The sequence below is a fragment of the Pan paniscus genome, chromosome 21 (genome assembly GCF_029289425.2).
Source record: "Pan paniscus chromosome 21, NHGRI_mPanPan1-v2.0_pri, whole genome shotgun sequence".
NCBI lineage: Eukaryota > Metazoa > Chordata > Mammalia > Primates > Hominidae > Pan > Pan paniscus.
The window spans coordinates 68,861,376-68,875,136 of NC_073270.2; the positions used below are offsets into that span (position 1 = coordinate 68,861,376).

General features: G+C 54.3%; 1 long non-coding RNA gene across 1 annotated transcript; it reads left to right on the plus strand.

The window, feature by feature from the left end:
- The first annotated feature begins 2,804 nt into the window (after positions 1-2,804).
- Positions 2,805-5,720, plus strand: LOC117977168 (uncharacterized). Its single transcript, XR_004668161.3, has 4 exons — positions 2,805-3,236; positions 3,501-3,723; positions 4,473-4,561; positions 5,566-5,720. It is a non-coding gene; the product is annotated as an uncharacterized LOC117977168 (long non-coding RNA).
- Positions 5,721-13,761: the final 8,041 nt, after the last annotated feature.

The following is a 13,761-nucleotide window of genomic DNA, read 5'->3' on the forward strand; positions in this document are numbered from 1 at the left end:
AAAAGCTTTCAGTATTTCACCACTGAATATGATGTTCTTTGTGGGTTTCTGATACATGTATTTCATTATGTTGACATAGTTTCATAGTTTGTTGAATGGTTTTTATCATGAAAGGATATTGGCTTTTGTCAAATGCTTCTTCTGCATCAATTAAGATGATCATGTGGTTTTTTCCTTCATTCTGTTAATGTGTATTACATTGATTGATTTTCATGTTGAACCATCCTTGCATTCCAGGAATAAATCCCACTTGGTCCTGGGGCATAATCCTTTTAATATACTGCTGAATTTGATTTGCTAGTATTTTATTGAGGATTTTTGCATCAATGTTTATTAAAAATATCGGTCTGTATTTCATACCATTGTGGTCAGAGAAGTTATTTTGTATGATATATATCTTTTTAAGATCTATTGAAATTTAATTTGTAAACTAACATAGTCTATATTAGAAATTGTTTCATGTGCACTTAAGGATGTGTAAGCTGTTGCTGTTGGGTAGAATGTTCTGTATATGTCTGTTATATCTTGTGGGTTTATTGTGTTGTTTAACTCTTCTGTTTCCTTATTTATCTTTTGTATGATTATTCTATCTATTATAGAGAGAGGATATTGAGGTCTCTAACTGTTACTGTATTAATAGAACTGTCTATTTCTTCCTTCAACTCTGTCAGTTTTTTGCTTCATACATTTTGATTATCTGTTGTTAGGTGTATAAATGTTTATAATCATTATATCTTCTTGCTGTGTTGAACCTTCTATTAATATATGATGCCCTTGTCTTTGCTCTTCTTTGTCTCTTTTTAAATTGTAAGCTCTATTTTGTCTGATATTACTATAGCTACCCCTACTCTGTTTGGTTGCTATTTGCATGGAATATCTTTTCCATCTTTTTACTTTCAATCTATTTGTGTCTTTGGATCTAGAGTGAGTCTTTTGAAGATAGCATATAGTTGGATCATATGTTTTTATTCATTCTTTCAATCTGTGTCTTTTGACTGGAGTCAAACCCATTTACACTTAAAGTAATTACTGATGAGGAAGGACTGGCTTCTGTCATTTTGCTATGTTTTCTATATGCCTTAGAGTTTTTGTCCTGCATTTCCTACATTAGTGTCTTTTGTGTTCAGTTCATATTTTAGTGAAATGTTTAAATTTCTCATTTCTTTTTGTATACAGTCTATAGCTATTTTCCTTGTGGTTACCATGGCATTACATTTAGCATATTAAATTTCTAATTTGGATTCATAGCAGCTTAACTTTGATAACATACACAAACTCTGCTTCTTTATAGCTCTGTCCCTACCCTTTTCAGTTATTAATGTCACAAAATTAAATCTAAACTAATAATTCTTTTAAGTGCATTAGTCTCAAATTATGTAGAAAACAAAATGTGGAATTACAAACCAAATTTACAGTAGTGCTAGTTTTGACTAATAACTTTTTAAAAAAGTATTAGTATCTTAAATCATATGGGAAAAAAATTGCAGTTACAAACCACTGTGGCAATAATGCTAACTTTTATAATTGGCCATGTATTTGTTTTTATTGAGAACTTTATTTCTTCATACAGCTTCTAGTTACTGTCTAGAGTCCTTTATTTCATCTTGCAGGACTCCCTTTAGCATTTCTTACATGGAAGGTCTAGTGATAACAAACTCCCTCAGCTTTTGTTTATCTGGGAATGTCTTAGTTTCTCCCTCACTCTTGAAAGACAGTTTTGACAGATATAGGATTCTTGTTTGTTTGTTTTAATTTTTATTTTAGCACTTGGAATATATTGGCCCACTGTCGTCTGGCCTCCAAAGTTTCTGATGAAAAACTGGCTCGCAATCTAATAGAGGATCCCTTGTATGTGACAAATTTCTTCTCTCTTGGTGCTTTCAAGATTCCAGAGTCCTCCTGGAGGTGGAGTGTGGAGGGCACATGTGGATGCACACAGTGGGCCACCCAGACCCCTCTCAGCACAGGGGTTTGCTAGCAGCTCACAGCTCAGTCTCTTTCCCAGGGCCATCCCTCCTTAGGGTCAGCCTCCATCCCAGGACGTGGAGCCCTGCCCCTTACCTCAACTGGGACAACCCTCTCCCCTGCCCTGCCCTCCAACAAAGGGTACTGCCAGAAAGAACCTCCCTATACTGGATTGAATGGTGTCCACCAAAATCGATGAGCTTCCCGGAACTTCGGAATGTGACCTTATTAGGAAATAAGGCCTTTGAAGAAATGCTTAGTTAAGATGTTGTACTGAAGTGTATGGGCCCTGATCCAATCCCTGGTGTCCTTATAGGGAGACAAGAGACACACAGCCACAGAGGACAAGGCCATATGAGATGGAGGCAGAGACTGGAGAGATGCGGCCACAAGCCAAGGATGCATGGGGCCACCAGGAGCTGGGGGAGGTGAGGAACAGATTCTCCAGAGAGCCTGCAGAGGGAACCAGCCTACCAACACCTTGGTGCTGGGCTTCTGGCCTCAGAACTCAGACAGTGAATCTGTGTTGTTTGAAGCCTCCTAGTTTGGTCCTTGGTTACAGCAGCCCCAGGACACTCAGTCCCCAGCAGCCCCTGCAGCAAATCTCAGTGTCTCTCCCCCCATCTGTTTGCAGAGGCCCCATCAACGAACAAATGCAGACAACTCTTCCTGGAGTTTTGCATTAAAGACAAGAAGCTGGGGGCACAGCGAGGGGGACATGAGGTCAAGGCGCTGCTGCTTTGTTAGGTAGGGGAGATTGAGCATGTTTGTATCCTGATGGGAATGGACAAGGAGCAGGAGCATCTGATGGCACAGCAACCAGGGGGCCACCCCTTAAGGACAGGTGGGCCGGCTTGCCTTGGAGCATGGGTGCTTGCTCACAGGCTCGGGGCAAGGCACAGATGCGGGAGGCACAGACGCGGCAGTGGGAGCAGCTGGGTCCATCTTCTCCCAGCTCTGGGCACAGGTGGGAGGCACAGTGCGTGCTTTCCCTGCAGGCTTCCTGTGCTTCGCCCCGAACCATCTCCCCAGGTCTGAGTTCCTCTGCTGGTCCAGGAGGGTCTCAGTGCGGTGGGACAAACTCGTTCCATTGGTGGATGGAGACACACCCAGTGTGGACAGAGGCTGCAAGCATCGGAGGGCGTGTCCATGCGGCAGTATTGGTGTCATGGCCATAAGCTTGGCACTTCCTACAGACTCCGGCCTTGCATTTTCAGCAGCTGGAGCTGTTCACAGCATCCTTCTCACAGGAGTTTTGGGAGCACAACCAGGTGGGGTATGCTTGAAAGCCTTAGAGTGAGGACCAGCACACCCACCCTCCTGGTGTCCCATGCAAAGCTGCTGAAGGGGCTGCTGTGGCTGAAATCTGAGCTCTGGGTGGTGCCTGCAGGAGCCCAAGCAGCTCCAGAGGGAGCCCCATTCCACTTGACCCCTTTTCCTTATGGCAGATTCAGCTTCCCTGGGGTGAAATCGAGGGGCATTTCCCAGTTCTCTCCAGGAGTATGAAATTTCCCTCTTGTTTCTGCCCACCTGAGGGGCTGCACTTGGACCCTGCCATGGGAAGAGGTCTGTTCCTCTCTGCCTCCTGGGGGACCCCCTCCTTGTGTGAGTCCCCTCTGAAGCCCTGCAGAACCTGGTCTGGGTCCTGAACAGTCCTGCCGAGGCCTGGCCTGTTGGACACAGATGCTCAAAATCTACTCAGAGCATGCTGGCCCCTGTGGAGTGGTTCCTGTTCCTGGGGTGCTGAAGTGAATGAGGGTGAGTGATTCCTTTAAACATTCTTTATGTGCTGGGCACAGGGCTAGGGGCTCAGGAACCAGGCGTGCAAAACGCATGCATGGTCATGGCCTCAAAGGCCGAGCTCACCATATGTGGACACACATGGACAAGGGGGTCACTGACCTGGGAAGGCTGTGAGGGGCACTGGTCAGGGCGGGAAGGCCTTCCTAGAGGAAGTGAGTCAGGTGAGAAGAAGTTAAGGAGCACCGTTCCTCTTCTTGGGACCTTGGGCATGTCTGTGTCCCCAGCTGTAGCAGAATAAGGTGCCATCTATGGATGTAGTGCTGTGTGGTCTCATGTAGCCCCATCCACGGCCTGACCTTCCTGAAATCCATAAACGCTGAGCTACAGATGTCACATGTGTCTAAGATCACTGGACAGAATTAGCATGCCTCAATGAAAATGAACTACGTCCCCAAGTAATGGCACGATTGCAGTTAAACTTATGCAACTTCAGAAATAACGGCAGATAAAGGGCTAGAGACGTAGAAACCGTGGCTGGCACGAGGGAGGAGCTTAGTGAGCCATGGGATGAAGGAATGTGATGCCTGCAGGAGCCCGAGTGGCCAGGAGCCCTGCTCTTCCCACCGTGGGACTCCTATGGCCTCCCCACCACTCCAGCCTCCTCCTGGGGCTCCTCTAGCCCCTCTAGTTGGGAGAGGTCATCCCCCAACAGAGACACAAAGTATCAAAAAGCCAAGCATGCTTTTGTTTCCTGTTTCCATCAGGTGTTTCTCTGATCCGTAAGAGCCTCCTGCCCGTTCATCCATCAACAGCCTCTGGGGACACCTTCGGCAGCAGGAATCACTGGTGTTGGGTACTGAGTTTGAATTTCTGTGCCCACCTCTGTGCTGGCACAAAGGGGCTGCTATGTGGAAGCAGAATGTGGGGCCCTTGCTTTAAAGACCTCAGAGGCTGGTTGAAGGGATAAACCTCACACCCCCAAAATTGAGAGAAAACATCAAGGGAGCTGCACCGCAGCACCACCTTGCTCTCTGGGCTTCAGCACCAGGGAGGCGGACAGCTCCATGCACTGTGGCCGCCACCGCCCATCCAGGACTCCAGCTCCCCGCATCATCGCTCTGCTTGGCTGTCGTAGGAGGAGAGCGGCTGCTGCTGTGCATGGGTGCTTGGGGGCGGTGGGGGGTGGGGTGCAGAGGAGGCACCACCCTACCCGGGGCCATCACCAACCAATGGGGATGGGAGCGGGTAGATAAATGCCCCAGCCTCCCCAGCGTCGGTGGACAGTTTGGAAATGCATTCTCCATGGCTTCCCAGAGGGCCCCCAGCAGGCCTGAGCAGCAGCTCTTGTGAAACTGCCCTCCATGGGCTGCTCTCTCTTCCTGTCTCACTGTGTGCTCCGTCCCTCACTTCAGCTTCCTGGTCTCACATCCCAAACACACTACCTTCGTCCAAGTCCTTGTCTCCACCAGGGCTTACATTTGGGGTGCCTAGAAAAGGAGAGAGCATATAATCAATGCCAGGGTGAGTGGGGGGACACCCAGAGCCATTAGGTCCCAAGGAGGGGGCGATGGCAGGGTGGCCCGTGAGGCAGGTGGTCTGGGCCCAATCCCCAGCTCAGGATGGACAGAAGGCAGGAGCAGCCTCGGTGGGGGCTGGTGACAGTGTGAGCTGGCCCAGCAGTGGGTGGGCTTGGCTCCAAGGGTGCCACAGGGACTGTGAAGCAGGCTGGAGAGGGTGGCGAGCGGGCCTCCAGTGGGAAAACCAGGCATGGCACTGAGGCGGGCGGGTAAGTTCAGCCCTACACTCCTCCTCCTCCCGGCCGGACTCTCACGTGGATCTCTCCTTCTGGCTGTGCAGGTTGGATCTATGAACACGAGACACAGAAACACCAGCTGGAGGAGCCCAGGAGGCCCAGCAGGTAAGGTTATCCACAGAATAGGCACGCCGCCCTAGTCCATGGATCACTGAGTGCCCGGACCAGGGCTTCAGGGGGTTCCAGCCGAGGCTTTGTGAACTGGATCCTGGGTCACCGAGTAACCAGACTGGTCTCAGGAGGTTCCAGCCGAGGCTTTGTGAACCGGATCCTGGGTCACTGAGTACCTGGACCAGGGGTTCAGGAGGTTCCGGCCGAGGCTTTGTGAACCGGATCCTGGGTCACTGAGTACCCAGACCAGGGGTTCAGGAGGTTCCGGCCGAGGCTTTGTGAACCAGATCCTGGGTCACTGAGTACCCGGACCAGGGGTTCAGGAGGTTCCGGCCGAGGCTTTGTGAACCGGATCCTGGGTCACTGAGTACCCAGACCAGGGGTTCAGGAGGTTCCGGCCGAGGCTTTGTGAACCGGATCCTCCTCTTTGCATTTCAAACAGCGGGAACCATCGTAGTCCATGGGCCACTGAGTGCCCGGACCAGGGCCCCGGGGCTTCCTGACAGCAGGAACAACAGGAATCATTCAAACCCTGGAGCCCAGAGGGCAGGACAGGAGCGGCCTTTTGTCCCCCGCGGGCAGGCCAGGGAGGTGGACAGGCTGGGAGCCTGAAGCCTGAGCAGCTGGATGCTCGCTCATTCTCCCGTGGTCACTGTGTTCCCGGAGCCCCAACAGGAGGCCAATTGTCCCACGGGGCGGTGCCTGGTGGGTGTGGTGTCTTGGCGGCAGCCACTGCCTGGCTGTTCTCAGGATCCCAATCCCAGGTGAAGGCTGCAGTCCTCTTGCTGTGTGTGGACTATTTAGCTCCGTGGGCGGCCACCTTGCCATGGGGCCACAGCAGCCATTCCAGAGGCTCCCCCAGGGCCCTCCTCGCCCAGGGTGGGGGTGCTCCCGGGTGTGGCCCGGCTGAGGAGTCTCACTCGCAGGAAAGGTGGCATGTGACGGGCTGGAGCCGGCCTGCGAAGTCTGCCTGGTGGCCATGGCTCAGGGGCCTGTGTCTCCCGGACGCCCCCAGCGGGGCCTCGCTTGAAGGGACTTTGTGCTCCTGCCAGGAGAAAACAGCCCTAACAGCTGCCTCCTGGGCCATTTCCAAACATTTGTGTGTCAGGCCAGAGAGCGCCAGTTCGTTGCCCTTTTGAGTGGTTCCAAACGTGTGGAGTTGGGGCCCTGGCAGCTTCGGAACACCAGTCCCCCTTCACCGAGGCGTTCGTCATCACCAAGCCTCAGCCAGAGATGTTCAACTGGAAAAACAATCACGGACCCCCGTGGGGGAAGCAGCTTCTGGTCTGGGGACAGTCATGAGCTCTGCATGCAGCTGCCGGTGTCCCTTCTCGGTGCCTGGCGGGTATCAGGGCTCACCCTTGGCCTGGCCACACCTACCGCCTCTCAGGCCCACACTCCTTCCCGGAAGACACCTGCAGGCTCCGACACCAGCCCACACTCCTTCCCGAAGAAACCTGGAGGCTTGGACGCCGGCCCATACCCATTTTGGGACACCAGGGGCTTCAATATCTGTGGCATCAGCTCCTCAGCTCTCTCTTCCCTCAGCATCCCACTGACCCGAAATTCCAGGAGATCCCGAGATGGGCCAAACACAAAACAAGAAAACAACAAAAACGCCCTCTCCAGAAAGTACAGAGAGGAGGCTCGGAGTGAAGGTGTGAAGTGCTGTGCCCGGCACAAAGTTCATCCGGACAGAGCGGCTCCTTCCCATCTGAAGCTCCCATTTTCCTACAGAAATGAGTTCCGACATGCACCGCACAGCTGCTCTCTCTCCGCTTTGCAAAGCAGGAACTCATGATGTCTGATGAGAATCCACTCTGCTCTGGTCTGAGCTGGGGCAAATCTTCGTTTGTCCTCCGCCTGTCCAACCCAGCCCTCGCCTGCAGGGCATCTCAGAGCCCAGCACCTTCCCTGACGCTCCGCTGAGCCCGGAGCCACTTGGAGCTCGGGAACAGCAGAGGGAGGGAGGCCACGGGGTCTCAGCACAGAACCAGCAAGTCCGAGGCTGGACATCTGAGCAGCGGGCGGTTGACAGGGCCCATGGGCAGACCCTGCGGGCAGAGGACCGGGGTCTCTGCCTCACCCGCTTCCACCGCCCTTGGGTGCACCTGGCCAAGGCCGTCAGCAAACCGAGCCAGGCCTGTGTCCTGGTTCCCTCATGGGCTCACGGTCCTCCTGCCACCCTGCGAGAGCACCCCGGTGCATGCTGCCTGCAGCTCCCAGCCGCGAACGGCAGAGGCCCAGTCCCGCCGTCACACCCTCGTCCCGCCTGGCTTTCAGCGACGTCACCTTTGCCTGGCAACATTCAGGCGGGGCTGCTCAGGCCTGCTGATTCCATCATTTAAAGACGCCCATTTCTTCCAAGCCAGGGATTTTATGACGCTAAGGATTAGAAGCTGTTATCCCAACCAACCCTGGAGCACTCTATTCTGATTTGATGGTAAGCTTCACTAATAAACTGTTTAAAACATATGCTAATTGTGTTTATTGTATTCTTTAATTATCATATGTATCATTAAGGATGTGCTTCTCCTGGAATCCGAGGGCCTTGCTGCCTCTCCCCGCCGTGTGTGCATACGCGCACATGTCTGTGTCTCCATGCGTGCCTGTGTGTGTGTGTGTGTTCCTAGTGCACAGAACATTTACCTTCTACAAATTAGAAGAAACATCTGTGGGAGCCTGTGGTCAGTTCGGCCTTCATTTAAAGTGAGGATTTAGACAGTCTCTGAGCTTTGCCGCCCCTGGAAGCAGAGGCAGGAAACGACCGGTTAAAACAGAACGATGGGGAGTTTCATCCTGTCATTTATTTTGAGTCTGACTACAGATCATTATTTCTCATTTTGGATTTCAGACGGTTTGAAATGCAAGTCTAGCTGCTCAACCAGGGGGCTCTAGAAAGAGGTGCCTGGCTATCACTCAAGGGGTTGTGGGAGCCCAGGACGGTCGGAGGCGCTAGGAGCTCTGGGATTGCCTGTGAGGCTGCGCAGAGACAGGAGTTTAAGATGAATGAAGCACCCCAACCTTGCCCTCTGGGAATGCGCCGTGTTTAAGGCTCCCCTGGTCCTCTCCCGGGTTCCCCGGACCCTTCCCAAGGGCTGCTCTCCCTCTCACCGAGAGCCCCCTTGCCTCCGACCGCACCCCTGTGGCACCTGGTCACCTGCGTTCATGTCTGCAGGTCGGCCTCTCTGGGGGGACCCACACAGCGTCCTGCCTCACTTCAGTAGAGTTTCCATTCAGACCAGATGTCCAGCCAAGGACGTTCTGCTCCCAGGTAAGACATGTGCACCTGCCTCATCACCGTGGGCCAGTGCAGGGCCTGGCAGGAGCTGAGGGTCCTGGCACTGCTCAGGGAGGGTCCCGGGGCCCTGCAGCTCACGTGGTCCTTACCAGAATCAGGCCCTGGCCCTGCGGACTGGCCAAAAACAGGGCCCAAGCCAAGCTGCGTTCCCGTGGGTGGATGTCCACTTATTAAGAAGGCCTGTGTCCACAGGAGGCGTGATTCTGGGCATGTGTGCACACGTGTGTGTGTGTGCGTGAATCTGACACAGAACACCTCAGCTGTTCTAACAGCCTGCAGTGCGCACCGGGGTCTTTCTGGAGGAGACCTGAGCTGGCAGAGGGCTGTGCGGCTGTCCTCCCTCCCCTGTCCCAGCCGCATGTGGAGAAAGAGGGGCTGAGGGATGTGAGGGGGTGGTGCTGTCGGCCGGGGTGAGCCCAGCTGTGGCTGCACCAGGTTCATGACCCTGTCTGTGGCATCCAGAGCTCACTCTGATTGCCAAGTGCAAACACCAGGCTGAGTGAGGCACTGATTCTTAAGGGCAGAAAAATTCATGCTGAGTGCTCAGCAAGGATGTGCACAGATGCGTCTGGGCCCACTGGGTGAAGGCACGCGGGACCCCTGTGACTCCGGGGTTGACCCTGCTGGGCCCAGGAAGCAGCGAGCAGGAAAACAAGCCTCACCTCTGTTGGAAGTGGGCTTCCTGGTGCGGGGGTCCCCACTCCCCACCCTGCAGCCCCTCCTCACATCTCTGCTCTTCCCGCTGCCACCAGGCTTCCGGCACGGGGCCCTTCTTCCTTCTGAGTTGTTTTTCAGGGGCTGCGCCGGGGTCCCACGGACACCTCGCCAGAATCAGCTGGGTTCCCATGGGAAGGGGAAGTGCCGCTCCTGCGTCCCTGCACCCTTGCCCTCTGTGTGGTGTGGCGTGTCTATCCCGACTGGTGAGGCCGCGAGCCCATAGTTTGCTGCTGCTCCTTCACCGTCCATGCTCATTCCTCAGCCTGGTACAGCCCCAACCCCCTCCCACCTTTGTGTGGTTCCAGGCCCATGCATGACACGCGTGTTCCATTTCCACGTGCTACCGGCCCCAGAGCCCATTCTGTACACGCTCGTTTTTACAACCGCTTTTTAAATCAGCGAAGAGAGGAAAGGAGGTGACTCTGCGCTCACAGCCTCTTGTAGCCGCCTTTCCCGGGCTCTGTGAGCCTGGGCTCCAGTCACCGTCGGGGCCCCGTGCCTGACCCCTGGGCAGCGTCCTCTTCCGTTTCTTACGAGGTGGCTCCATGCTAGGGCAGCCGAATGCCCCGGAGAAATGGGCAAAGGTGTGCAGAAGTTATCCCTGCCCAACAGGAGGGAGCACGGCCCCAGGTTTACCTGCTGTGCCTTCCAGGGAACCCCTTGCAACCTCAGCCTGCAGGGACCCAGGGCGTGGGTTCTGGATTTAGACAGGCATGGGCCTCCTCGCGTCAGCCGTGTAGACTTGGGAGACACATTCGTGTCTGGACGCAGTTTCCTCACCTCCAGACGGGAATGGCTGCAGTTCTGTGATCACAGTTCAGCCAGGATGAAGCAACCCCTCCAGGGGAAGCCTTTCCTTACAGGACCAGGCAGGTGGAGGCTCTGAGCAGAGGCTGCCATTGTTCCTCTTGCTGCAATGATGAGCGTCTCCAGCACCTGGGCTGCAGCTGTGGTGTAATAGGTGCGATCAGAACACCTGCCCAGCACCGGGCTCAGGCTCAGAGCGTCCTGAGAGTGGAAGGAGTGGGGAGGCTGGCGGCGGTGGTGGTGAGGCGGGAGTACCTGCAGGCTGGGGTCTCAGGCAGCCCCCGGAGCTTGCTGGGAGAGGGTCCCGAGCTGGGGACCCAGAGCTGACTTGAGCTTTGCTGATGACAGACATAGCTCATCAGACAGTTGTCACCCAGGCACCTGAGAACATGGTACTACTCAGGGAAGGGCACATGGGCATTAGCCAGTCTGTAAACACACCGCAAACTCTATAGAAGTAATTGAATAGTAACTATCATGTAATTGCAGGGTAATCACATGGTTATTTTTGCTTTGCAAATTAAAGTGTTACTATGAGATTGAACAATTATGCGGGGTAATTATACCCTGATTCACATGCTAACTCCAAGCAAAATCATCAGGTAACCCTAGGGTGGGTAGTTACTGTACAAATATGGAGTCGTTGTGACCACATCATTATACATTAATGGGAGAGTAGCTGGCCTCCTGTGGGATAAGCCTCCCACTGCACCTGACCCTGACTTCCCTACTGAGCACAGCCAGACCCCGAGAGCAACACCAGAAGCCCAGAGGCAGGGCGCCCGGAGACCTCGCACCAGGGGACCTGCTTGATGGGGCCCGTTTTTGAGCATGAAGCACATTCTGAGAAAGTTGTTCTTTTCCTAACACGCTGGGGTTTCGGCAGGGCTGGCTGCCAGCACGTTAGGGTGAGAACTGGCTGCAGAGACTGCCTCTGTCACAACCTGGCCTGCAGGCTGGGCCACCTGCACCACACCTGTGCCCCAGGCTGTTCAACTCACTTGTGACTTCGGCCTCACGGCAACCCCACAGGTAACCCCAAGAGCGGGAGGCACCTGTGTGTCAGTCACGCCACCCCCAGGCACGGAAAAGTACCAGCACCTGTGAGGCAGGCCTGCGTCCTCCCGGAACTTAGTCACTCACACATATGCTGCAATGAGCCACACCCACCCAAGATGCCGTCTCTGTCCCTGGGTGCCGGCGACCAGACGGAGGCTGGGGAGATCGTCCCTGGGTGCGGGCGACCAGACGGAGGCTGGGGAGATTTACCCAAAGCCCCCGTTGTTATGCAGTGCAACACTCAGCTCCCAGTGTGCCCTCAGGACCGCGGGCCAGGCTCTCAGCCGTGCGCTGCTGGCATCTGGGACCGAGGGTCTTGGTGGGGGCTGCTCTGACTGTGGCAGTGTGGCAGCTTCCCCTGCCTCACCCATGGGATGGCAGTAGCATCCTCTCCCTATTATACGTTTAATTATAACAATTAAAAATATCTCCAGACACTGTCAAATGTCCCCCGGGGACAAACATTGACTGGTGATCTGGCTTTTACAGGAAAAGGTTGCCCACGCTGGGTCACAACTGGAGTATTGGCTCAAACCAAGTAGCTTCAGGAAATTGAAAAAGGGGATTGTGAGTGACTCAGGGATCTGATAAGTTAAACTATTTCCAATATACACTGGGTGCTATAAATTCATTACATGTATTAAACGCCAGGACCAGGAGTGCTCTGTAAGCCATCAGTGAGCTGCCAAGGTGGCAGGGGCCACATCTGGGAGCCCTCAGTCACATGTTCTGCTTAAGTGCCTGGGGTTGAGGGGGCTGCACACAGTAGGTGCTCAGGCATACAGTAGGCTCTCAGGCACACAGTAGGCGCTCAGGCACACAGTAGGTGCTCAGACATGTAGTAGATGCTCATGCCAGGCCACTGAGACTCATAGGCCCTGTCATCAGCTGAGCATGTTTCTTAGACGAAAGACCTGGCCGCCCCGCCCCTGCCTCGCTTTTTTTTTTTTTTTTTGAGATGAAGTCTCACTCTGTCACTCAGGCTGGAGTGCGGTGGCACGACCTCAGCTCACTGCAACCTCCGCTTCCTGGGTTCAAGCAACTCTCCTGCCTCAGCCTCCTGAGTAGCTGGGACTGCAGGAGCATGCCACCAGCACGCCTGGCTAATTTTTTATATTATTAGTAGAGACGAGGCTTCACAGTGTTAGCCAGGATGGTCTCGATCTCCTGACCTTGTGATCCGCCCACCTCGGCCTCCCAGGGTGCTGGGATTACAGGCGTGAGCCACCGTGCCAGGACCCCAAGATGCTTTTACGTTTCCACTGGACCCTTGTGGGAGGCGTTGGCTGGGCCGCCCTCCAGGACACTTCGTTCCCTCTGCTCAGGGCATTCTCAAGGCCTCAGCGACACTCGGGCCAGCCTTCCCTTCACCAGGACACCTGCCCGTTACCATCCCTGGATGTCCCAGGCCCCAGGAACCCCTGTGCCAGCCATCCTGGCAGCCCACTTGCCCACCTGACACCCTCCCCACACCAGCCTGGGATCCATGGAAAGGCACGGATGTGTCACCCTTGGGAGCCAAGGCTGCACTGACACCGGGGCCTGTTGTGACCTCAGTTTAAGGGCAGCAAAGCTGTGAGCCAGGTGAGGCTTCTTGGCCAGCTGGAGGCTCTCCTGGGACACGGTGGGGAGTTATTGGGGAGGGCCCAGCATCCCTTTGAAATAGAGTGTTGGGACCTGAAGCAAGAGTCAAGGATACCGGCCGTCCTGGCTGATGGCCCTGAGGCTGGTCTGAGTGCTGACCTGAGGGGCTGGATGATCCCTGCAGCCTCCTCCCCTCTCGGGGCCTCGGTTAGGAGAGGGCCAGGAAGGTCCTTCCAGCCGCGGCATCTGTGTCTGCCTGTGGACAGAGGCAGGCCTCGCCCCTGGCCCGCCTTCCTTGTAACCTTGACCCCACAAGAGATGCTGGGTCGGGGCGTTGGTGGATGGTGCCCTGCCCTGCATCACCCCAGGGCGTTGGTGCCCTGCCCTGCATCACCAGCAGCAGCGCTCTCCTTGATTAAGCAGCAAGGCAAGGTGGGTGCTGACTCCGGGTCACTCACAGACCAGAAGGTGAATTGCAGAGCCGCACCCTGTAATTTAGTCAAAATGAAAAGGGCAGGAAGGAAAGGTCAATACTGTTTTAAGTTAGTCTAACTGCTCCTTTATGTAGAGGACACTCTTGCTCCAAAGGTCTGGCAATTTAGCAGTTGGGGAGAAAAGGTCAAGCTTCTTGGTCCTAGGGCAGGTGATAAAAGCCAGTTAA